The 25,395-nt window shown below is 37.8% G+C and overlaps 2 long non-coding RNA genes across 2 annotated transcripts; one reads left to right on the top strand and one right to left on the bottom strand.

Annotated features, from left to right (window-relative positions):
- Window positions 1-129: 129 nt before the first annotated feature.
- On the top strand, window positions 130-1,702 carry LOC116199123. Its single transcript, XR_004155469.1, has 2 exons — window positions 130-443; window positions 1,063-1,702. It is a non-coding gene; the product is annotated as an uncharacterized LOC116199123 (long non-coding RNA).
- A 12,689-nt stretch (window positions 1,703-14,391) lies between these two features.
- Window positions 14,392-16,038, bottom strand: LOC116199253. Its single transcript, XR_004155507.1, has 2 exons — window positions 14,729-16,038; window positions 14,392-14,645 (listed from the first exon to the last, which is right to left on the bottom strand). It is a non-coding gene; the product is annotated as an uncharacterized LOC116199253 (long non-coding RNA).
- Between the last annotated feature and the right edge of the window lie 9,357 nt (window positions 16,039-25,395).

Raw genomic sequence — 25,395 nt, 5'->3', positions numbered from 1 at the left:
CCGATTCCGCGATTCCGGATTCGGCCCACACTCAGGCAGAGGCCAAGCCGGATTTGGGTCCTCGGGCCAAATCCCAGCCCATTGGGCATGAGCCCGACTCTTCCCCCCTCCCTCCTTTCCTTTTCTTCTCCGACGCTCCTCCCTTCTCCTCGAAATCTCCATGCCCTAATCCACTGGCCTTCTTTCGAGCTGTTTCAATTTTCGCCCCATTTCTTCAGATTCTTCTTGTTATGCCCGTACCGGTGTCTCTTGTTTGGTTGTTCCGATTCCGACGATGAAACTCTGCAAGTTCGCAGATCCGACTTCCGAATTTTTTCGAGTTCTGATTTCTGCGAGCTTCCAGTCAGTTGCTTCCAGTCATCTGCCCTAGCTTCCAGTCAGTTACTTGCTCACTGCAGTCTGCCCAAGCTTCGAGCCGAGAGCGTCCACTATCCAGACTCCAGGTAGCGTGACTTGAACATCCGATCGCCTTCTGCTTCGATTCATTCGATGAACTGAACTAAATTGAGTGAACTGATTCTGAAAACCTTGGCTGAGCTGCTTAGCGTTGTCTTGTTTCCATGGCTGCGTCATTTCTCGGTTTTGAGTTTTTGTCCTTTTTAACAGAAGCAAATTATAGCTTGAACAGTGGTGTAAATTTCTATCTACTGTCGGATGTCAAGTATTACTTCTTCTTACTGTACAGCATCATCCTAATTTCCGCAGAGTGAAGCCTTTTCATCATTTATGAAAACCTTTTTCCTTCAACATTCTACTAGGCCAGCAACTGCGTATTTTCCCTTTTTTTTTTCATGCATTTGCAGAGATAAAGTCACTGCCATGCAAATTTTCGAGTTTTTCCCTTTTATTTCAGCTTCATGAGTTTTTCCCTTTTATTTCAGCTTCGAGTTTTTCCCTAGTATATGATCAGACTAATCATGCTGAAGATTAGGTGTCATGTCAAAATTTGTATGCAAATTGAATCTACTGATTCATGTCTAAATATAAGGAATCAAGGATTGTTTTTTTTTTCAAGAAAATATAATACATATATATATATATATGTTATTTTTTTAATTACAGGTAGAATCTTACGATTCACATTACGATTCTACGATTCACGATTCTACGACCCTCGACCGATTCTAGATAGAATCGCGATTCTGAAAACCTTGATCATCACTACTCGGCGAGTATGACCACCGTGGATTAATATTCCACCAGCCGATGCCGACCCACTCTTTCTATGTGCCAGCCACCGCTGCTGCTGTACTGCAGGCACGACCCGAAGCCCAGCGATGATCAGATGCTGCCACCTAGTCTGTTCCAGTATGCAGCTAATGATAATCCTTATTGGTATGTTGTTCAGAATCAGATGCATGCTAATAATGCTAGTCTTCCTCCACCGTTCACCCAACTCCACGCTGCACATCAACCCCAAGTGACTGTTTACGATACATATATTCATTGATCGTTAGGGTCTCTAGCTATAGATAGATCGATTCCGAGGTTCATCTTTATATTCAATTGTTGTTATTATTTGTTAGGGTTTTTAGCTTAGATTTGGAGGTTCATCCATTTACTCAATTGTGATTAAGCAGATCATTAAGGGATGAAACTTTTATTCTTGGAACTAAGGCCCCGTATATCTATTTTCCTTTTATTTGACGAACATGTGCAATTGCAGCATACATAATAAAAATTACTACTTATTTTCTCTTTATCGGCGCATTTATGGGTCGGTCCGTGTCAGTGTGTCACTGCCTGAGTGCTTTGTTTTCCTATATTTTCTCCACCTGGCAATTTTTCTTAATTTCACTAATTAACATAATTCATAATTGGAATTTATCAAGCTTGTGGTCTCTCCGAGCGAGAGAGAGGGCCACATGGGATCCAAGCTCTTGATCCTTGCGCGGATTAACATCGGTCCTCCCCATTTCTTATTAGGCTCGAGAACCTTTTCTATAATAACATTAAAAAGAAAATTTTCTTCACTATTTCATTCATATATCTATATATAATAATTATTATTATATATTCTCCGCATCTCGATATAGCAGAATATTTCCCTAAACTAATCAGATAATATTCAGTGTATCTAAATTTGTCATGATCAAAGTATTCCTGAAAATCAAATGAGCCAAAAAATCATGTATGGTAATCTTAGAAATCGAGAGAAAATTCCCTCGCGAATTCCGAAAATGTCAATCTAGCGGCAATATTTGATGGTCCAAATTAAGTAATCAATTTCTTTCTTAATTAAATAAATTATCTTCCCTTTATGAGAAAGTTTACGATCGTTGTTGGACCTTACATCAATATAAGTTTTATATTATTACCGAATCTCTTATTAATACTAACCATTTATATTTTTACGAATCTTCATATGTACCGAAATTCTTTTACGGCATGTTTCCTTTTCTATAGTGTGTCATATAACGAAAAATTTGTTTTCAAATAATCTCTTTTAATATATCAAAAGTAAGATAATATATGATCGCCTATGTTTAAGAGTCCAAGAGATTCTTTTTTTTGCAGGAGTTACTTTAAAGGTAGAAATTATGACCCGATTGAGTTCGAAAAATTTGCTTCCAACTCTCCTCGGGTACTGGAGGACTAACCTCCACTCATATCAAATGAGGAATTAAGTACATTTCGACTGGCTTTGCAAGGGTGTATAATTCAAGAAACTGAAAATGATGATATACCCAATACTCTTGTTTTATTTTTACTAGATACAATGTATGACGTGTTTCTATTTGATTGTGAGAGATTTTATCCCATGGCAAGCAGATTTGTTGAACATAAAAGAACTTGATATTGGTGATGCAATTGAAGATGATGTTGGTGGAGAGGCTCTCCAAGAGAATACAACATTTCTTGCTCCTGAAGCACCACTGAACTTATCGTGTTCCATAGTTACTTCTATCTAACAGTATGTATATATGACATATGTTATGTAGTTACTTACTTTTCTACCTGTTGAGTATTTTCTTTATTTTTTAATTTTTTTGAAATTATTGTGCTTGTTAATATTATAAATATTTATTTTATCATAACATAAACATGTGGTCTGACCCATTGAACCCCCGGTTGGACCCATGACCTCATACCCAGCCAATCCAAGTTTAATAACATTGATTTAAAGTGAGAGAAGAGAAAAGCAAGAGAGAGCAGTGTAATGCTGTCCAGTGGGAGCCATCACTAGGGATGACATTGAAGAGCGTTTAGGACGGTTATGTCCATCGAATACCCCTTTAGAAAAGTTAATCTCAAATTCTTCCCAAATCCGTTAATATTTAAAAAAAAATTCTTAAACACTTCTTATTAATGTAATGGGCACCCACTTGGAACTTGTTTTCCACCCGTTAATATGTTTCACAAAAAAGTTTTTACGGACTTATTATAATATTTAATTTATACAAAATAGTCTAAGGTAACAAAAGATATTCAAATATAAACTATAATTTCCATGCGAGTAATTGTTCGAGAAAAATAAGCGGCAACACTAACGTAAGTTTGTAACATGTTTGAGGAAAATGAAGCACAATACTTATAAGTTCATAACATGTTCGAGAATAATAAACCATAACACTTCTAAGTTTATATTATTAAAGAAGTACTTTAATAACTTCCCACTTAGCAATTCGGAACACATAACTGATGGAGCAAAGGTTTCATGCGAAACCTCTATTTCACTGTCAGTAGAAAGAAGAAGCAGCCACTCACTCAAGAAACGAAGGGAGAATTTGTGAGCAAATTGGATTTTATTTCTCATTGATGAAGGGACTCGGTGATTTCGATGGGTTTGATCATTGATGGAACCAATTTCTGGTGCGATGAAATAGGGGCTATGATCACAATCATCGTGAAAATATGCCCTAACCAGCTCTGCTTCTTGGATAAGATGACAAAAAGTAGAGATTTTTTTGCATTAATTTGATGCAGAATTGTGATTTCAGGTAGTGGGTTCAGGTTATATAAGGTTCTTGAAAATGCAGACAAGGGCAGTGGCAGTTGAAGAAGAAGGGAGAGAGCTGATTGCTCCAATCGGAACAAACCAATCTAGGGTTTTGTCATGCTGGGTTTTTCAGTTGTTGCCGCTGATTCTGTTCATTGGTCTAGTGTTTTCCTTCGTGAGCATGCTCCCTGCGAAGTTTTCCCTTGGATAGGAAATCAACTGTTGCATTGCATCTCTGAACAGCAGCCTGCCTTGTGATGACCTTCTGAATCTGCTGCTTTAATTGCATAAGCCTTTCGACAGAAAATGCTCGAAAGGTGCCTCCCATTGTCACAAAATCAGGAATGACATTAAAAGCTCCACCTCCTTGGAATGTTGCAACAGGAACAACCTGAAAGTCATAACTTGTAAACCAATGGGAAGCTCAACAATGGGAAGCTCAACACAGATAGAAGAACGAAGAAAATTAACCTTCCACAGAATGCTCGAGCCTTATGATGGCTTCATTTTTTAATATCTAAACACAAAATTTTATTGCAGGAGAAGCTCAAACCAGATAAAAACAACAAATAAAATTATCCTTCCTCAGACGGCTAGAGACCTATGGTGGGTCCATTTCTGAATATTTAAAGCAAAATTCATTTCTTATTTATATCCCTTATTTTGAGGTAATCCGCAACACTTCCCCCCTCCAAAGAACATATGTTGAGGTAATCCTGAATTTAATAACATCGCATTCATCATGTCTTTCAACGTGTGATTTTTGCGTTCAATAACACAATTCGATTGGGGTGAATAGGGTGCAGTCACTTCATGTATAATTCTGTATTGTGCACAGAATTCCCCGAAAAAACTTTACGTATTCGCCTCTTCTGTCACTCCTCAATCTCTTGATTTTCTTGTTAAGTTGATTCTCAACTTCATTTTTATAGAGAACAAATTTCTCTATGGTCTCATCTTTGCTTTTCAACAAATATACATAACAGTATCTTGTACTATCATCGATAAATGCAATAAAATAATCATTACCACCTCTTATTGTTGCGAACTTTAAATCGCATACATCATTATGAATTAGATCAAGTGGCTTGGTGTTCCTTTCAATCGTTTGAAAGGGTGACTTTGTCAATTTTACCTCAACACTAATTTCATATTTGTGCCGTGAATCAATTTGGAATGTAGGTATGTGATTCAAGTTAATTAATCTATGCAAAGTATTATAATTAACATGACCTAGTCTTCCATGCTACAAATCATGAGACTCAATCAAATACGCAGAAGAACCAGAATTCTTATTGATTATGGTCATTACATTGAGTTTAAAAAGCCCATCGCATACATATCCCTTTCCTACATATATTCTAGACTGGGACAAAATAACTTTGTCTAACTCAAAAACCATCATGAACCCATGTTTGTTTAACAATGACCCGAAAACTAAATTCTTCCGAATCTCAGGTACGTACAATACGTTGTTCAGAGTTAGCTCCTTTCCTAAAGTCATCTTTAAAACCACCTTGCCTTGACCTTCAACAGCAGAATGGGAAGAGTTTCCCATATAGATCCTCTCCCCAATAACCGGTTCGAGCATAGTGAACAGGTCTCTGTTTGAGCACACATATCTGATGACATCGGTATCGAGCCACCATTCCTTCTGGTTGGACCCAATGAGGTTCACTTCTGAAATCACGGCTGATAGGTTGATGTCTACCATATCTCGAGCCATCTCATTAACCATGTTTGCTTCATAGTCCTTTTTCCTCTTTGGGAGTCTGCAATCAGCAGATCTGTGACCTTTCTTGTCACAGCACCATCTAGCGAAAGGAAGAACTGTACTATAACTCTGCAAGCAAAAACTAAGAAAGCATCAACATAAGTCGATCAAGAACATATGAATCACATAATGGGAGAGTTGGGCCAAGACATATTTTGGTATACCAGCAAACTTCACTAGAAGAAATTTTAATGACTTCGGAGCAAAAGTACTGTTTCCAATGACAAAATTTCTTGCACCTATCATCGAAACATCATCAGACCAGCTTATAATCAAATAAATCTAGTCCCGAGAATAATACTGGATTTCTTGGATCGAGTTAATGACATAAAAAGGGAAAGGGTGTTTAGCTCTCTTGTGAATCTAAAGGATCAGCTTCACGAGAAATAAGATGCTGCAAGCTCACAATCACATTACAGGCTGCCAATATTGGGTCTATAGAGCGCTGAGGAATTGTAGCATGCTTATTAAGGCTTCAAAAAAAACCACTCCCAGCCATAAGCGGGCCTGCTACTGAACCCACTTCACCGGCAGGTAACTGAGGCCAGACGTGCAATCCAAAAATAGCTTCCACATTCTCCAATGACACAGCCCTTACTATTTTCTTAGCACCTCCACCTCTTTTCGGCTGGCTGGAAAACTAGAATCACCGTCCACCGTAGGAATTAGGAGGAAATCAATAATTATAAGATTCTATGACTATCTCCACTGGTCAAATGAAGAAGAACCGCATGACACAATCCCCTTAACCTTCCACATCAAGCCGTTCGGCTATAGACCACCTCCCCCAAAAGCCATCATTCCCCGACTACTTCAAGCATGGAATACAAGGAAAGGAGTCCCCATCACACCTAAGAAGTACACGAACGATATCATCATAAGCCTATTTAGGGACAAATGTGGAGTATGTCGAGAGAGATCGGGTGTGGTCAGTCCAAGGTGCTCACATGATGATAGCACACTGGGACAGAGGATTATCTCTAGAGGAAGTTCAACTCGACTCTATCTCATTCTGGATCCAGATAAGGGGTATCCCACCTGAAATGCTTTCCCGTGGAAATATCACTAAACTAGCTCAAAGAGCAGGACTTGTCCAGGACATAGACTGGAAAGACTCACCTTCCCTACCGAAGTGGTACATCACCCCGAGAGCCCTAATCAAGGTACCTGTTCAAAAACCTTTATGCCCAGGTCATCTAATCAGGAGGAACAATGGAGCTACTACTTGGGTATTCTTCAAATTTGAACACTTAAAGACGTTTTGCTACGATTGTGGGGTTCTCAGCCACGATCAAACACACTGCGAATCGGAAGCCCCGGCCACTCAAAATCTCTACAGTCCCTGGATGAGATTCAACCCACAGAACGATCTCCTACCACCACAAACCCATCCAGTTGTCTCCCCAGTCTCTAAGTCCCAAGCTTCGAGCTTAGCCACTAACCCTACCCTGGGTGCCCCCACCCCCGTCGAGGCATGACTACCCAGAAACCAGGGCTCGACTTACCAGATGAAGACCTGACGAACGGAAGGGACTCTTCGACCACATTGAATTTTGTAGACAGATTGTACCCTGACAACACTCCCATCCTTCTGACCATTGGAGGCTCAAAGCAAGTCTCCTCCTTCGAAGCTGACAGCGACTACCTGCACAAGACAAATCCCAATTTTGTCCCAAGAAAGAAGGGAGCGGGGAAGAGCAGGGAGGCCTAGGAAATAGGAATGGACTCCCTCTACTCAGGGCTAATCGAGCAACAAGCCCAAGAAGAAGCCCATTACAAGATGCCAGAATCTCCAATCAATCCGGCCCGCCGCATGAACACGGCCCACCCGGACTCTCAAGCCTGCCCGCTCAACAGCCAAGGCTCGTGTCCAGTCAGGCCTAATCCACCTAACAACAGCTCGCTCTGGGAAAAAAGCCCAATGCCGGCCCAGCCCGTCAGTTTCAACTCCAGCAGAACCAGAAAAGTGGAAATACTAGCGAGGAAATCCTAATCACTTTCCCTAGGAGAAAACTCAAATTCGAGATATCAGTAGAAGATCTCCTCACGCTCACGGGCCCTCTCCCAAGTACTTTCAATAAAATAGCGAACACCCTCAATGAAGTTATGGAAACTAATTGGAATTCTGCAGACTTCTTTCCCCGGTTTGGGAAACAACCAAAGAAATCACATGCAAACCGAAGCACCTTCATATCAGCCACAAATGCTAGCCGATTTTTACGATGAGGAGATGGAGCGTGAATCTAATATAGAGGATAATCCAATGGCCGAGGAGGCGGGCCTTATCAAGCCCTCAATACAGCCATGAGTCTTCTAACATGGAACTGTTGGGGTATTAGAGGAAAACCGACAATTCGAGCTTTACGTCTCCTCGCTCGAAAGCACAGTCCGAGCATGATATTTCTATCCGAAACGAAGGCTACCTCTGACCACTGCGAGAAAATTGCTAAGCGTTGCAACCTTAATAGCGTCTTCTCGATTGAATGCACCAATTCAGCAGGTAGACTATGCCTGCTCTGGAACACTAAGGTCAAGGTAACAATTCTCAAATCTTCTCCATTTTATATACATGCTAGCATTGATCATCCTGTCATGCCTGCCTCCTGGTTACTTACTGCTATTTATGGTCCTCCCTATATGCATGAAAAACCGAAGTTTTGGGCTGAGCTTGCTGTACTTGCAAATTCTATTGAACAACCTTGGCTAATTATAGGAGATTTCAATGAAATCCACTCTGCTTCTGATAAGATTGGAGGTCTTTCCTTTGCATCATCCTCACGTTCCTATCTAGATACCTTTCTATTCCAGTTAAGATGTGTAGATATGGTTTTACGAGCAATCCCTTTACTTGGAGAAATAAAAGACTAGGCCTTGCTTCCATAAAACAAAGACTAGATAGGGCCATTGCTAATAATGAATGGAGAGTTGTTTTCCCTAGAGCGGGAGTGCTACACCTCCCTTAAGTGAGATCAGATCATAATCCAATTCTTTTAAAACTCTGGATGGACTCGTCTTTTAAACCAAAACCTTTTTCGTTTTGAGAAAGCCTGGACCCAAGATCATACTAGTAAGGAGATTGTTAAAAATGCATGGAATAGAACTACACATGGTTCAAAGGCGTTCCAGTTCTCCTCCAAATTAAAATTGGTAAAGAATGATCTTAGGAGATGGAACAAAGAGATATTTGGATTTTGTGACACTAACACTGCAGGAATTATGGAAAGACTCCAAGAGATCCAAGGAATGCTTCCCACTGCTGAAACCAAGGAGCAGGAAGAAAAACTCGTTGCAGATTTAGAAGAAAATCTCTTAAGGAAGGATCTCATATGGCGCCAAAAATCGAGGGAATTATGGTTGAAGGAAGGAGACATAAATTCCAAATTCTTCCATCTATCAACCATCATCCGTCAAAGGTCAAACCACATCGCTGCCATAAAAGACAATGAAAGGGAATGGAAACATGATCATGAAGGAATAGGCAACTATTTTCTCAAGAATTTCCAAGAGCTCTTTAATACCTCCCACCCTCATATACCCGAGGATTTGGAAGGTCTCATCAACCCCACCATTCTAGATATAGAGAATGCGAACCTTATCCAAATCCCGTACGACAAGGAAATTCTCATGGTCTTGAACTCAATCCCAAACCTCAAAGCGCTTGGCCCAGATGGAATGCCAGCATTATTCCACAAGCATTATGGAGATACAGTGAAGCCACTCCTTCCAGAGGCTATCCCTTTAGATAAAATCACATTCTCAAGGAGTGGAACAACACCTTCATCTGCCTCACACTGAAACGCCAAGGAGCCTCCACTTTCAAAGACATCAGACCCATTAGCCTATGCAATGTGAGCTACAAAGTCATCTCAAAGATCATTGCTAATAGGCTTAAGGCTCTGCTCCACAAAATCATCTCACCAAACCAAACAGCCTTAATCGAAGGAAGATGGATAAACGAAAACAGTCTACTAGCCCATGAGATTCTACACACAATGAGGAAAATGAAGGCCCGCAAGGGTTGGGTCGGGATGAAAATAGATTTCATGAAAGCATTCGATAAACTAGAATGGAGCTTCATCATTAAGATCCTCAAAAAATTGGGCTTTCACCCGACTTTCATAACATGGATCTGTATCAATGTATATCTTCGCCCACATTCTCAATCCTGTTAAATGGCTCGCCCTACGGTCACTTTTCGCCTACTAGAGGTATCAGACAGGGCGACCCCATCTCTCCCTATCTCTTTGTTATCTCAATGGAAGTTCTCTCACGACTTCTATACAGGGCTGAAGTCAACGGAGAAATCAAGGGCATTCAAATAAGCAGAGGAGGTCCCCAAATCTCTCATCTTATGTTTGTTGACGACCTCCTCATCTTATCAAAAGAATCAGAGGCAAACATCAGAAGCATTGAAGGCATTCTTAACAAATTTTGCTCTTGGTCGGGTCAAGAAATAAACCGCTCCAAATCAGGACTCTTCTTCTCCAAGAATGCGAATGCTGATACGAAGAGGATTACAAAAGCCATTATGGGTATGCGAAAACTGAAGGAAGACGCTAAATATCTTGGTAACCCTCTATTCATTAAAAGGAGAAAGAAAGAATCTTTTCAATTCATCATTGACAAAATCAAGAGCAAGCTAGCATCATGGAAGACAAGAGCACTATCTTGGGCGAGTAGAGCTACTCTTATCAAATCAGTAATAAGAAGCACACCAATTTACTCAATGTCACTTTTCCGACTCCCAAAAATTCACATTAAACTCTATCGACAAAGTGACAAGGAGGTTTTGGTGGGGGGCAAACAAGGAAGAAAGCAGCTACTTTGCTCCTACGAGTTGGGACTCTATATGCCAACCGAGATCAAAAGGAGGTCTCGGCTTTCGAAGAGCGGAAGACTCCAATAAAGCGATGCTATCCAAAATTGCATGGGCTTTAACCAAATCAAACGATACCCTCGCTGGTAGGACCCTCAAGGCGAAGTATGGTAACTTTCTAAAATCTTCTAATCCCTCATCTCCCTCTCCTATATGGAAAGGTCTCCAATGGTGCAAGAACACCATCCATGATAGTACTTGTTTCTCTGTAGGGGATGGCTCAACAACTTCAACATGGCTAGACCCATGAATATCAGGCAAGAAGGACCACAAAGCCTCCCCCAAGGCAAATGTTGCTCTAAATCTGGAGCTAAAAGTCCGTGATTTGATGCTCTTCCACTCGAAGAGATAGAACGTTCCTCTAATCTCGAACCTCTTTGAATGCGAAACCGTGGAAAACATTCTCAAGATACACCTCCCCCAGGAAGACTACGAAGACTCGACGATTTGGACTCCAAATACTTCGGGAAAGCATTCTGTTAAATCCTTCTACCTTATTGACTAGCATCATAGATTCCAAAATCATAGTGGAGCAGTATGGAAAGCCATTTGGAATCTCAAAATTCATGAACGTTTTAAACTTCATCTTTGGAGAATTGCGAGTGAAAGCCTCTCCTAGTTTAGTGAAGAAAACACTCTGTATTCTCTTTGCCAAACCAACTCCGATAAAATTGAACATATCTACGGAGATTGAATTTTTTATCGTGTTACTTGGAGAGAATCACCTTGGAATATTCATTCAAGCGCCATCTCGTGTTCCAGTCCAAAGGATTTGATAAACTTTGTTGTTTGCCCTCCACACAGATTTTCTTCAAATTTCTCTGATAAGATTGAGTTTTCCCTTTATGCAGCACTAACTTTATACCAACTGTGAAACTCACGTAACGATGTTTTGCATACAGGATAAACTGCTAGCTTACTTGAAGCAATCAAAAGGATTCAGAGGTCGTTCAGAGAACACAACACAAGAGGACGCAACAAGTCACAATAGGTGGAAAACTCACATAAACGATCGCTACAACTTGAAGCATCGCGGGAGCTTACTGGACAAAATTGGTCAATCATCAGTACAAACGCTTCCTGGAACAGTAGCAGATCATGCCTTTCGGGAGTTCTCCACCATCCGCATAGCCCACGAGCTCTTTCTTGGTTCAAAGCATCGCGTGAAGACAATCCTCTCCAGGCATAAGCTCGAGCGGCCCTCCTAGCTCTAAATATTGCTGCTGAAAGAGGTCTGAAGAAAATCTGGCTTCGATGTGATGCCTTGCTGCTAGTTGACGCTATTTTGCACCCACAAAACTCGTCGTGGGAGATTAAGAGCTTAGTTTCGGATATATGTACTACCCTAAAATACTTTTCAGACTGGTTCTGTTCATGGATCCCTAAGTCGGATAACTCCCCAGCTCATGACTTGGGTCATTATGGCTCGTTGTCAAATTTTCAATCATTATGTACTATTCAGGGTTATCCTTCTTTTAGCCTAGGAATCGATGTCAACACTACCACTTATTAATAAATTATTTTATTCAGCGAAAAAAAAAATCAACGAGAAAGATTCTAGATTTCTTAATCATCATGAAAAAGATATTATTACCGTTAGGACTAACAGTTCTCTAAATGATTTCCTCTCTCACATCGCCAGTAAGTCACTTGATTTATTACGGAGTGATGCCGAGGCATGCACACATTCGATTGAAACATCTCGATGCAGGCTTAGAAATTTTGCTTAATAATTGATAAAATGCCATCTTATTCTCATCCACTATTTATGTAGATGATTTTACTTACTCAGACCATATCTGATTTGCATTTACATATGGGGGTTTGCCTTCATATGAATGATCGTTCGTTATTACTCTAATCGAACCAATCTCAACAATCCATACTAATCTTCGATATGCTACACGCATCTACTAGTGAAAGTGAATGCAGTTCAAGCAAACCAAATTAGTTTCATCCAATAGTACTCCACCTCACTCTCAGTTAGTTAACACCATGAGATCCCGAGTTCGAATCTATTCCCACGGTCTTTTACCATATCATGCAAATGCTGGTTGTTCAGCCCAAGCGTCAAAGAAATGGGCTCCTCTAAGTGGTCAAAAAATGGGTTCAGCCTATGGACTTTGAAGAGCCATTGATTAGCTCAAATGGACCGGTTGGTTTTAGGAAAAAGGCCACTTGAGATTACTACAATTAATTCTTGATATATATCATACATATACATATTTATTTATGAATTTTATATCTTTGATTTTTTTTTCTCATTCTTTAGAAGCAACTTAGGAAATTTTTTTTTTAGTATAAAAGAGATTCATGGGTTTAAAATCATCAAATTAATTAATTTAATTTTTTTTACTTATAAATTGATCTTAGAAAGGGCAAACCCATCTCATTTTATTTTATTATTACAAAATATACATATTCTTGGACGAAGATATCTTTAATATTTTATAAGGTTAATTACTTAAAAGATACAAAATTTTCACGTTTTATCAATTCTAGCAGAAATTTTTTTCCTTAACCTAAAAATGCATAAATTATGGATTTGATATCAATTTTAACACGACGTCAGCTTTTTGCTGATTTTAATGGAAATTACTGACATGTACTATTGATACCACGACTTCGTCAGTGGCCACCATCACCCAATTGGGGTCGCAAATGAAATTCGAAGGATCCCCAAAGTGGGGATTCTCACATTTCATGTTCTATGGGTCCCACTCGACAAATCATCATGTGTCACATGACATCGATAGTACGTGCCAACAAATTCTATTTAAAATTAACAGAAAAGTTGACTTCGTACTAAAATTGAAATCAAATCGATAATTTGTGTATTTTTGAGTCAAAAAAATTATGCTAAAATTGATAAAATATGAAAAATCATATTTCATATCCACTAGGTCAATTAATGCATAAAGAAAGTTAATTTGAAATTAGAAGCACTAAAGTGGAGAATTGAATATAGAGTTCATAATATATATTATATTTATCGGGGTTCTTAATAAGTAAATTGGCATACGAGCCTTTTAATCTACCCAGAGGAGAAATTTTTTTGTATGATCATCATTGCCGTCAAGTTGATACGAGAAACTCTCTTCATTTATTTATTGTGTTCATGAAAATATTAAAGAAAATGGTTTCTAAAAATAATAATAATAATCAAATGCATGCAACCGGTCCATCCGAACCCAAAGGAAGTTGGATACTATCGACATGTTTTGCTCTCTTATCCAACTTGTCCCCTACGTAAGGCCAATGATTTCCACTTATTCACGCCCAAAGATAAAATAATTGTAAGCAACAATAATTGTTAATGTTTCCCCCTACTTATTGGCTTTTCCTTTCGGTAAATTTAATAATTTCTCACATATTGGTGTTATAGCAATAATAATATGATATGATTCAAAAAATCTATTTTCCGAATAATTTATGATTGTGTATCACTGCTATTATGCATATAAGTAAGTCATTTATTATGATTGGGTTGATTCAATCACAAAATAGTCTCAGGATAGGTAAAAAACAAAAACATCATTATCGTTCATCCTTAATTAAATCCTCAAGCTTGCATTTATATCTCGAGTTGGATGATCCAACTCAACTTTATTTTATGCAATAATTGTAAATGTTAATAAATATATAAATGTGAAAGTAAATGAAAATTTTATTATTAAAAAATTAATATGTATATATATATAAATGTAAAAATATAAAAAAAATTATTATTAAAAAATTGATTATAAAAATAATTATAATAGAGTATTAATGAAAATCTATTATTAAATGACAGGAAAGACAAAATAAATAAGGCATTCGCCCCCTCACTATTCAAAACCCATGTGCAAAGCGCAATGGCCAATGGAGACCGCGACCAACCGATTGAGAAAAATGAGAACATTATGAGCATAGAAAAGTAGCATATTCTTATCAAATAGGGTTCATTCCCTCCACATCAGACACACCCCCATTTTGTCAAATTCCTACATCTTCAGCTTGCATTCATGACCCTAAGCACCTTATCATCTTAATTTTGAAATTGTCCGCAGCAATCCCTGAGAAAATCATAGGTCAGATCAGTCATTTCCATGTCATTCCACATCTCGACGAGAGTTGATCGTAGGGATTGAGTGCATACCAAAATTTTCGATACTTATCCAGCCCAACTTTCGGTATGACGAGTCCATTTCCAGCCTTTCTTCCGGTATATAACCAACCAGGTTAGCCCAAGATCGAGGCTGTGCACGTCTGCATATTTACTTTACTTACTTTAAGGGGTCACCACTTACCAGTTCAATCGACATTTTTACTCACATTAAAAAATGAATTTTTTTTTTTAATTTATATCATTCATTCAAACGATTGCAAAAAGAATGAGACATTGTCATTGTTTTAAGATGTGGAAGCATCTGAATGCGTAAGCCTCCGGTGAAAGAGAGGCAAACGCAAGAATCTCAGCTACCGTCTTTATCGGCAACGTACAGCGCTGAATGCGCTATCGATTCGAGCGCACCAGTGACTCTAATTTGTTGCCTTTTCTGATCAAACAATGTCCCCATTCCCAAATTCCGATTGCAAAAACCCGAAAAAATTGAAGATTTTTTGAAATAGCAATCAGCAGACGAAGATGGCTCAGAGACAGTTGATTATGAGTATCATCAAAGGGTTTCAGAGTTTGATGGTATTTGCTAATCGGTCATCACCGACTCCGAATCACGTTTAAATAATAATAAATTCAAATCATTTGCAGAGAAAGACATGAATGAAAAGTCTTGAACTTGAAAAGGAAAATCATGTGCAAAAGAAGAAATCAGAAAGCAAATAATAATAATAATAATAATAATAATAATAATAATAATAATCACAGGCCATCCCCAAATCAAAGACTCTCGGGTGGGTAAGATTCATCGCAACTGATGAAGCAGTCCATTGCCAGAGATGAGAACTCACTGCACGAATCCGCTCGAACAGCGAACGTATGGACGAGGAAGCAAACGAATTAGGGTTTGACGTGAGCCGCCTGTACGGGTAGATTGGAGGTGCTTATTCAGAACTGAAGAAGAGGAAGAAGAAAGAAGGGCTCGAGCAAACCCCAGCTGATACGTAGGAATTGCATTGATTTGACCAAAATGCCCTTTGCTTCTGTTGTACGCCAGGGCCCATCAATAAGCCCGATGTCCGTAAACATTGGGCCTGTCCATGGCAATAATGTTGGTCTAAAAGCCCGTAGCTTTGAAGACTCCTAGATCGGTTCTGCGCCCAGAAGTAATTAGGGACCGTTTAGTTCGGGGGTCCGGAAACGGAATGAGGCAGAATGGGCTGGAATTGGAAATGGAATGACAATTTTTCATTTTTGTTTGGCTCAATAAGGAATCGAAATTCGATTCCGTTGTTTATATTTGGTTCAGTGCTTACTGAATCGGAATCAATGTTCATCATTTCGTAATTATTGGTAATATATCAAGTGAACAATGAACAAGTCTAGCTGCGGCTCAATAATATTCATGTAACATGTATAAATTTGGATAAATTATATATTTTAGGTAATACCTTCAATTTGTTGAGTTCGTTGGACGAGGTTTACTTGTGTTTACTGCTAAAAAATCGTTCTACAATTTAATTATTAATTCATTTTCCATAGCAAAATTACAAAATAAAAAAGATAAAATAAAATTAATTTTGATTCTCCTGCATCATTCCCTAGGATCCCTCAGGGAATGGATGATTTAGCCATATGGGGAATCGGTTCTCCCGTATAGGGGAATTGGAACAAATATCTACGATCGGAATAATCCATTCCGAATCCGATTCCCCTCTCAATTCTCACGAACCAAACGGGCCCTTAGTGTCATTAGTCGTGATGATACAACCTAAACAATGAAAACACTTCGCAAATAGGGTAAAGTCGATGGCCAAAGTAAAGTTAGTCTCGTTCAATAGGGTGATGATATTGGTATCTCGAAATACTAGCAATTAGTGTCATTATTCGCGATGATACATAAGCAATGAAAAAACTCCATGATCAGGGTGAAGCCAAATCCGAACTTAGTATCGTTCAATTAGAATGATGATGCATCACGGTCATATGGGATAAGAAAGGGGAAGTACGGAACTCTTGTTAAAACAAGGATTTATTGTACTATATAGCCTAACGTTGATAAATATTCTTAGATCTATCATAACGTCGATTTTTTGCCTAAGGTATCCCGACGTTGTTAGTTTGATGTCACAATTTATCATCGAGGGGCTAGATTGTAAAACAAAAATACCAACGTATGGATATCTCAAGCAAAAAATCGACGTTGAGATAGATCTAAGAATATCTATCAACGTTACGCTATATGGTGCAATACACCCTTACAACAATAATGAGAATTCCCAAAGGTAAAGTGTAAAAAGTGTAAGAACAAATTTAATGGGCGAGTCGGTGTCCAAACAAAAATTAATCTACTAAGAAGATCCAGCCATAATAACTACAGCGGGGGGAGAGCCCTTATGGACGGAAAACAAGGAGCGCAAAGCACACGGTAAGTCGTCGGCTGAAAAAAAAAACCGCAAATGCCCAGCTGCCCCGCAAGCATGCATAACTGATGAGCAAGCTCGACCTATTTCCTAGGCATACATACACAGGACAATAGGAGCAAGGACCTGAGCAACTGCATAATATCAGAGTTAACACCAGAGAGAGCAAGTAGTTGTGGGGCGCCGGGCTGAAGAGCTGCTACTAACGTCTGCGAGCCCGTAATGAGAAGAGCAGGCTCACCCGGATAGGCCGATGCTAGTTGCAAGCCCAACCTGCAGCCAATGCCTTCTGCCATGAGGGGATGGGAACCAAAGCAACTAATGACAGCAACGTATAAGACACGATCCCAGGAGTCTAGTAATACAGCAGCACCATAGACACTGTTGCAAAATACTGTTACGACTTGAAAATAAGTTATTTACTTTATCTTTTTAAGATTGATAAGTTTCCGATATACTAACATATTCATTTATTTTTATTTTTATTTTTATTTTTAGCACGAATTATAATGTGTCGACAGTAGACAAACAATAACGATTTTAGCACTTATTTTTTGCCTTACCTATTACTATTCTTTAGTTTAATGAACAAAGAATATTCTCAAATTTTGATCTAAATAGAATAACTCAATTCATATCAGTGTTACAAAAAAAATGAAGTGACCAACAGGAGTTATCCATAAATTATCAATAAATCTTAATCTAATGAGTTTCAATTTTAATAATTTAATAAATTTCGAATTTTTTATTTTTTATTTTAAGGAAAAATTACGCCATATAGCCAATGATTTACGCGTTTTGTCAAATATATCATATGCTTTAAAAATTATCAAATATATCACATTATTTACATTTTTCTCCAAATCTATCACACCGTTATATCTCTGTCAACGTTTAACGGTTTTGCCACTGTGATTCCTTTTATCTAGTATAGATTTGAGAAAAAAATTAAAATCATGGGAGATATTTGAGAAAAAATTTGAATCATAGCATAGATTTGAGAAAAAAAAAATTAAAACCATGGGATAGATTTAGAGTCTACTAACATTTTATTATCGGAAAATAAAACGGCGGGATAGATTTGGAGCAAAATGCAAATCATGGAATATATTTGACAATTTTTAAAGTATATGATGATTTGACAAAACGGTTAAATTATGGGTTATATGGGATAAAAATCCCTTATCTTAAATTACTATATTTTATAAAATATGGTTATTTACACATATGTTCTAAATAATTCAATCTTGCATGGCTAAATACATAATATGTTTTGAGTTTTTCAAATCTTCTAATAATATAATTGTTATTTTTCTTTTTTATTTTTCAAATAATTGTATTCCGTGATATTTCGCACACCACGGACTCCATGCCTAGTTCATATAATTGACGGTACACATTCAACCATGCACAATGGCGATCGAATTTGGGCCCCCCACGAGACACTCTTGGATAAACTCGATAAGATTCGAAATCACTGTACCAACTGAAACTGACACGTTGCTATTGAGAATCAAACAAAATTACTTTCATATAGATAAGAAGAAGATACCGAAATCATTTATTCTCGTTACTTTAATTATCCAACAGCAATAAGATGCATATATTCATATTCACATGTAACACATCAAGCATTTTTATCTTTATCAGAGTACTTTTTTTTTTTGCCAAATATTTAACTGAATACTTGATATTGTTTATTGTCGGTGTGTACCCAGATATCCGAAAATCTAGCGGACCCCGACTAATCCAGTTCAAGCTGAATCGATCTACTAAAAGATAAAATATTACCAATTGTGGATTTTAAGAGATAAAACTCTGCCAGTTGTGGATTTTTTTTGTTGAGGTTAATTGATGAATGATTGCATGCATTCGACGGTGCATATATAGTGGGGATCGAATTTGGGCCTAGTTGAAAATGATGAACCCTACTAGGACTGCATGTGCTACAGCTTTTAACTTTATAAGACGTTTGGTCGATTCCCGACAATTAAAATTTCTAGTAATGCACATCCCATTTAGGTAGGAATCCACATTCTCACTCCGTTTGATGGTAATCTACATTATCATTCAAGTAAGAATGTTAGAGCAGAACTGTGGATTGCCATGTCCCAACCAAACATGGGAATCATATTGATTCTGAAAATTTGAATCAACTTTCTTGTAAATCTACATAGATTCCACCGTGTCAAACGCCACCTTAATTCCATGGCATTGCAGCATTTTTTTTTTACCGAGCGGAAAATGACACGTAACTATTGGGAATTTCATAGATCTATGTGTACCATATGAGAAGTATCAGATATATGATTTATAAATGCATTCCCATGTTTCATCTGAAAGCAGTAAGATGCATTTGGTGTTCACATGCAAATCGACAACGATCTAGCTCTAATTAAGAACGTCTTCCCACCTCCAATTTGTTATTCTAGAATCGATTTCACTGTGTTATTGCAAAGATCTCTACTTCCGATTAGTTGGGATTTGCTTTGCCTCTTCCAATCAATGAGGAAGACCGTTACTTATATGTCTCGATTGATATTTTAAAATGCAATATTATCCGGTTAACTGAATCGTAGACTTGATTTCTTTTGATTTGATTATTTCTACCTAAAGTGGTTGTGGTTTGGACTTGAACCCCCCTTAAAGCAAACCAAATGGATTTTCAGTCGAATTCGGTTTACTACACGGCTCCCTCAAACCAAACCGGACCATGCCCTGTTTGTACTACAATCTTATTGCCCAACCGCTTAAAATTTTGCTAACCCATACATTGATTATTTATAAATATATATATATATATATATATAAGGAAGATATAAGATGGGCCCGGCCAAATGATCTCAGAACGCTCAGTTTCTGAATGAAATTTTCTCGGGTTTTTTAGGTTGTGTTTGGCGAATAAGTTATGAAAACTCAACTCAACTCATTTACATTAGAAGACAAAATTTTGTGTTTTTTGCAACTCATGGTGGGCCCCATGTTGGGTTTTGTTTCCAATATCAATTTTCCTTCCAACATCAATTTACCTTCAAGACACCATTTAATACAAATTTGACACTTTCAATGTCAAAACACTACAATTCACTCACTAAATTCAAATACAAATTAAACAGTGTCTATCATCGCCCTCCTCTTTCTAGACGCCATAAGCGATTAGCGATATGGTCGCGCACAACATTCATTTCGTCACTACTCATATCCACTTGAGTTCTAATTCTTTCTTCTGGCGGTGGACTTTGAAATTTATCGTATTACGTCCACGCATCGCCGTACTCCGCAAATAATCTGTCGTGATAATTATTGCGTCGTATAAAATTATGCAAAACAAAACACGCAAGGGCAAGTTGCCCTTGTCCTAACGGTATGAAGTTTGGCATTAATCTTAGTATGGCAAATCTCCTCTTCAAAATACCAAAGCAACGTTCGATGACGTTGCGCACTGATGCGTGACGCTGATTAAAAAGCTCCTTCTCTGTTGTCGGTGGATTGCGCCGACCGAAATCACTTCGATGATATCGTTCCCCCTTGTATGGAGCCAAATATCCAGGAATGTTTGAAAACCCTACATCGACAACATAATATTGGTCTGGAAAGAAAAAAAGGATAATTGTTCAGTTAAATATGTTAGGGTTGAAATTTTATCGAAAAGAGAAAAGTAATCAGCAAACGCTAACCACCACGTGGCGCTGGAAATTGCTCCAATGTAGCAGCTTCGGAAAATATTCTTGAATCATGTGCCGAACCCTCCAACCTGTCATGACATATGTGAACATCATGTCGTGGGAACAAGCGGCCAGTATATTTTGTGTTATCTCAGCATTTCTATCGAAATATGGTACTCTATTCTCTCTGGGGATATATGCAGCCACATGGGTTCCATCAATTGCTCCGATGCAATCCTGCATGACAATACAAAATTATTATGTAATTTACATAATATTACGATATAAATTATTCATAGCTTGGCATTATTAGAAAAATACCCTAAAGAAACGCCACCGTGGTTCCCTTTCAATTTCCGGCTGCACAGCTACGTTCCTCGGTCGAATATACTCGGGTGATAAGGCTAGTATTCCTCGGAGAATTTTTATGACTGCTCGTGACATCGTTTCTTTTGAATGTTGATACCTTTCCGCCACAACTGCATAGCGTGAACTATGTGAAATAACCAATAAGAACATTCCTACCATCTCTTCCACGGTGATACCATTCCTACTGTCAGTGATACCACAGCGCAGCCGAAGTGTGTCGCAAAAATTTCTAAACACATACGGTTCCATTCTAAACGACTCGAAGTATCTAACGTCATTCCCCAAAACTTCAAATGTGTATTGTCTTCCTTGAAGTGCCGAAGTTCTGCACGGGATGTTCCTTTGAACCACTCGTTCGGCCTCCATTAGTCGTACCATCAATAAGAAGAACCACCGCTGCCTAACAACGATCTCGTCGTCGTTAGAGGAACTGTCATACCGTGTAAAATTGCTATTCCTTGGCATATTGAGTATTGCTACTGTACGCCTATAACTGTTGAAAGAATATAATGCACAGTACGTTAACATTTAAAAATCACACTTCATACCACACAAGACAATCAAAGCACACATTAAAAATATTCAACTGAAATTATTCCAAACACCCAAAACAAAGATATCAGGATAACAAATATCACAACAAAGTAAAGTAAAAGCAATTAGCGGAAAATGTTCAACTAAACGTAAACCAATATACTCTGCGGGTCGATTCAGTAGTCAGCAAGGTTCTGCAGCCATTCAATTCGCTCGTCCTCGTCTAAGAACATGAAAACCTTCCTTATTTCCTTATCTGCCAGCGCCATGGCGGCTTTCACATAAAAGCGACGCGGGACCTTCTCCTTCAATTTTTTCAACTCTAACATGGCTTCGTTGACGCTATTCTTCTCTGCCTTCTCAGGGTTTGATACGGACTTGCTTCGCTTTGACGCCGATGGGGTTTCGAGAGCATTCTTGTTGAAGCTATCCTTGAACAATTCCATGCACTTCTGCATTATGGACCTTTCCGATGAAGCTCTTTTAGGCACTCGACGTCGGGACTCTGATATAATTGGATCTTGAACATTGACGGGGTCGTCACTCTCGTCGGAGCCCTCCCCGATGTTGACAGACTGTGCTTTCCCCTCGATGCTGATATGAATGCCGCATGCAGCCGTCGTTCCTCAGATGAAGTTGTCGGTGGATTGAAGGAGGAGATGCGAAGAGCACCGGTAGCAGTTGAAGAACTGAAAAGCTCATTCAGTAGGATGTAGTGCTTGTAGCCTTTGGTCCGAAATGCCTTGAATGCCCTGTTCTTCTGCACGTTGAGATACGGTATATGTTACGAGAACAGTAACAGTAAATAATGAGGAACTATAGAAAGCCAACGACATCCTATAAAGGACATGCAAATATCTAGAAAATTCAACAACCAGCAGGCATTTTAAATAGAAGGAATTGTTAGCATTGCATAACTTATATTAGGAACTCAGCTTCACGCACAGAAGACAGTAACATATCTGAAGCGTGTACCTTGATGAACATATCTCAGACATCGGGGCTGGCCTTGATGGTGTTCGTGTCTGCATCCCATCCCACTCTAGTGTGGTTCCTTAGCTCAGTGAACTGCATGTACGTCCCTTTCAATCTAGCACACTTGTCCCTTAGCTTCGTCCAGCAAAGTTGCGCTTCAGGAAATTGCTTTTCTATTTCCTTAGTCATCTCTTCCCAATGAGGTCTCTTCCAGGAAGTCGTTTGGGTCACTTTGAACTTCTCAAACATGATATGTATGAATGCCAACTCCATCTCATCACTCCATTCCAGTACATGCTCACCTTTTGGAGCCATTATCGATGCAATTTTTGGACCACAACTTCCACACATAATAGGCAAAAAATAATATTAACAGAACAGAAACAAATTGCAGCAGATCAGGATAATTCGTCTGTCAGATAATAGGCAAAAAATAATTACTCACAGAACAGGTTCATTCGTCTGTCAGATAAACCCTTGCCTGCTTATACTATCCCAAACAATGCAACTAATCGCAGATTCAGAGACTAACAGCATGGAGAAAGTTACCACAAAATTTGTGTAAAATATGCCAACATGTGCGAAATATCAGGCAAATGATGTATCGACTAGGAGCTAGACACAGTAACAGTAATCGACACAAGCAGAAAAGCATATCACTCAACAAACAGAAAGAAGAACAGTAGCTTAGACTGCAGACATATTGTAGGGTTGACACAGCAGCTTCACATTCGCCTTACACGGAACAACAGAACAACCTTCACACGGGGTTTCAGCGAAACAAGAACAAAAGATTGCCTCTCAGTGACCAAAGAAGCAAGAGAAGCCATAAAATTATGCAACAGACATCTTCAAATGGCGAGAGGAAAACAGAAATTACCTGAAATGCAGATTGCGTTCCCAAGCAGAGGAGACGCGGGTCTTAAAGCCTCGCGTGCTGGTGAACAATGAAGTGCAAGGACCCTCGAAAAAGCCCAAAGGAGGGAATCTTTGTCCTTCTGTAGCAGATGTTGCTCAGTTCGGGGAATCGTATTCCTGACAAAGGGGGGCCTTTGCCCTGTTCTTGCAAGTCCTTTCTCCCGATTCTTCTGCGCAATCAAGCAAGGGAAAAATTGCAAGATGGGATGTTAGTTATCCGTGAAATTGACTATTGCTTCTTGTAGTTGCGAAATTCCGACATCGATTACCTTCTTCGTGCTGCCGATTTCAGTGAAATCTGGACCGATTACGACTCGCCAACGTCGATTAGGAGGCTTCGTTGTCGATGTTGATGTCTTCTACGATGTGGCGCCCCTAAAATGGAGTTGAAATCGGGGCAGATTCAACAGCTTCAACAGCGTCGAAGTCAGGTTTCTACTCTCGGTTAGCAAGAACGACGGCCCTAACCTGAGATGGAGTTGCTGACAGTTCTTTTTGTGAAAAAAAAAATTAGGGCGAGACATGTCTTTGAAGCCGAAGTCTTTTGTGGGTCCCTCAATATTACCGTTTGACCCCCCTTTTTTGTCCGTTTGCGAGTTAAGTTAAAATTTTTTTGGTTGCCAAACAGAGCCTTAGTTTTTAAATTTTTATTATGAAATTAGCAACAAAATCTTCTGAAATTATTTTCGATTATAATATTCCATTTAAAAGGAACCAAAAATACTATAAAATATTTTGGATACTATGGTGATCTCTAATTGAAGGAAATATGAATTTTTTGAATGAAAATTTCTAGGTTTTTATTTTTTATTTTCGGAATTATTTTTAATAATTTTGTTTAAAGATATCTCACCTTAAAATACAATTTATTGATTTTTTACAACATAATGCAATTGAAAGAAATGAGAAGATTTTATTATATTTATAGATATTATTTAAAAATTTGATATTTGATCACATAAACATTAGCATAAAGTAAGTATATATCAATATATATTCATACATAATAGAAGTATATTAATATATGGCCTTAGAAAGCTCAATTTCTGAATGGAATTTAACAAGTAATATTAGTATGTATCTTCTGAAAGGAATTTTCTAGGTTCTTATTTATTTATTTATTTTTATTTTTAGAATTATTTTTAATAAAATATATGTTTTAAAGATATCTCATCATACAATCCAATTTCTTAATTTTTATAATTTTTATAATTTATATAACATAATGTATTTGAAATAAATGAGAGGATTTATAATATGTATAGATATTATTTAATAATCTTGAATTTTTAAAATAAAAATTAATATTTCATCACATAATTATTAACATCAGAATAAGTATATATTCATTCCTAATATAAATGTATTAACAGATGGATGGAATTTTCTTAATTTTTTTAGTATTTAAAATTTGTAATTATCATTTATTAAGAAATTAGTAACAAAATCTTCCGAAATTATTTTCGGTTATGATATTTATTTAAAAGACTGAAAATATCATAAAATCTCTTGGATACTATTGTGATCTTCAATTGAATTTAATAATCTTGAATTTTTTAAAATAAAAAGTAATATTTCATCACATAAATATTAACAACAAAATAAGTACTCATTAGTATATATTCATCCATAATATTAACATCAAAATAAGAATTCATTAGAATGTATTCATACATAATATAAATATATTAATACATGGTTACGTGTACAACCTTTAGTATATAGTAAGAAAAAGTATATATGAATTATATGTTTTTACAAATATCTATTTTTAAAAATATATTAGATAATATTTTATAGATATATATATATATTATATTTT

Source organism: Punica granatum, chromosome 3 (genome assembly GCF_007655135.1).
Source record: "Punica granatum isolate Tunisia-2019 chromosome 3, ASM765513v2, whole genome shotgun sequence".
Classification (NCBI taxonomy): domain Eukaryota; kingdom Viridiplantae; phylum Streptophyta; class Magnoliopsida; order Myrtales; family Lythraceae; genus Punica; species Punica granatum.
The sequence above is the reverse complement of the archived record's forward strand: the minus strand, read 5'-3'. Positions and strand labels throughout refer to the sequence as shown.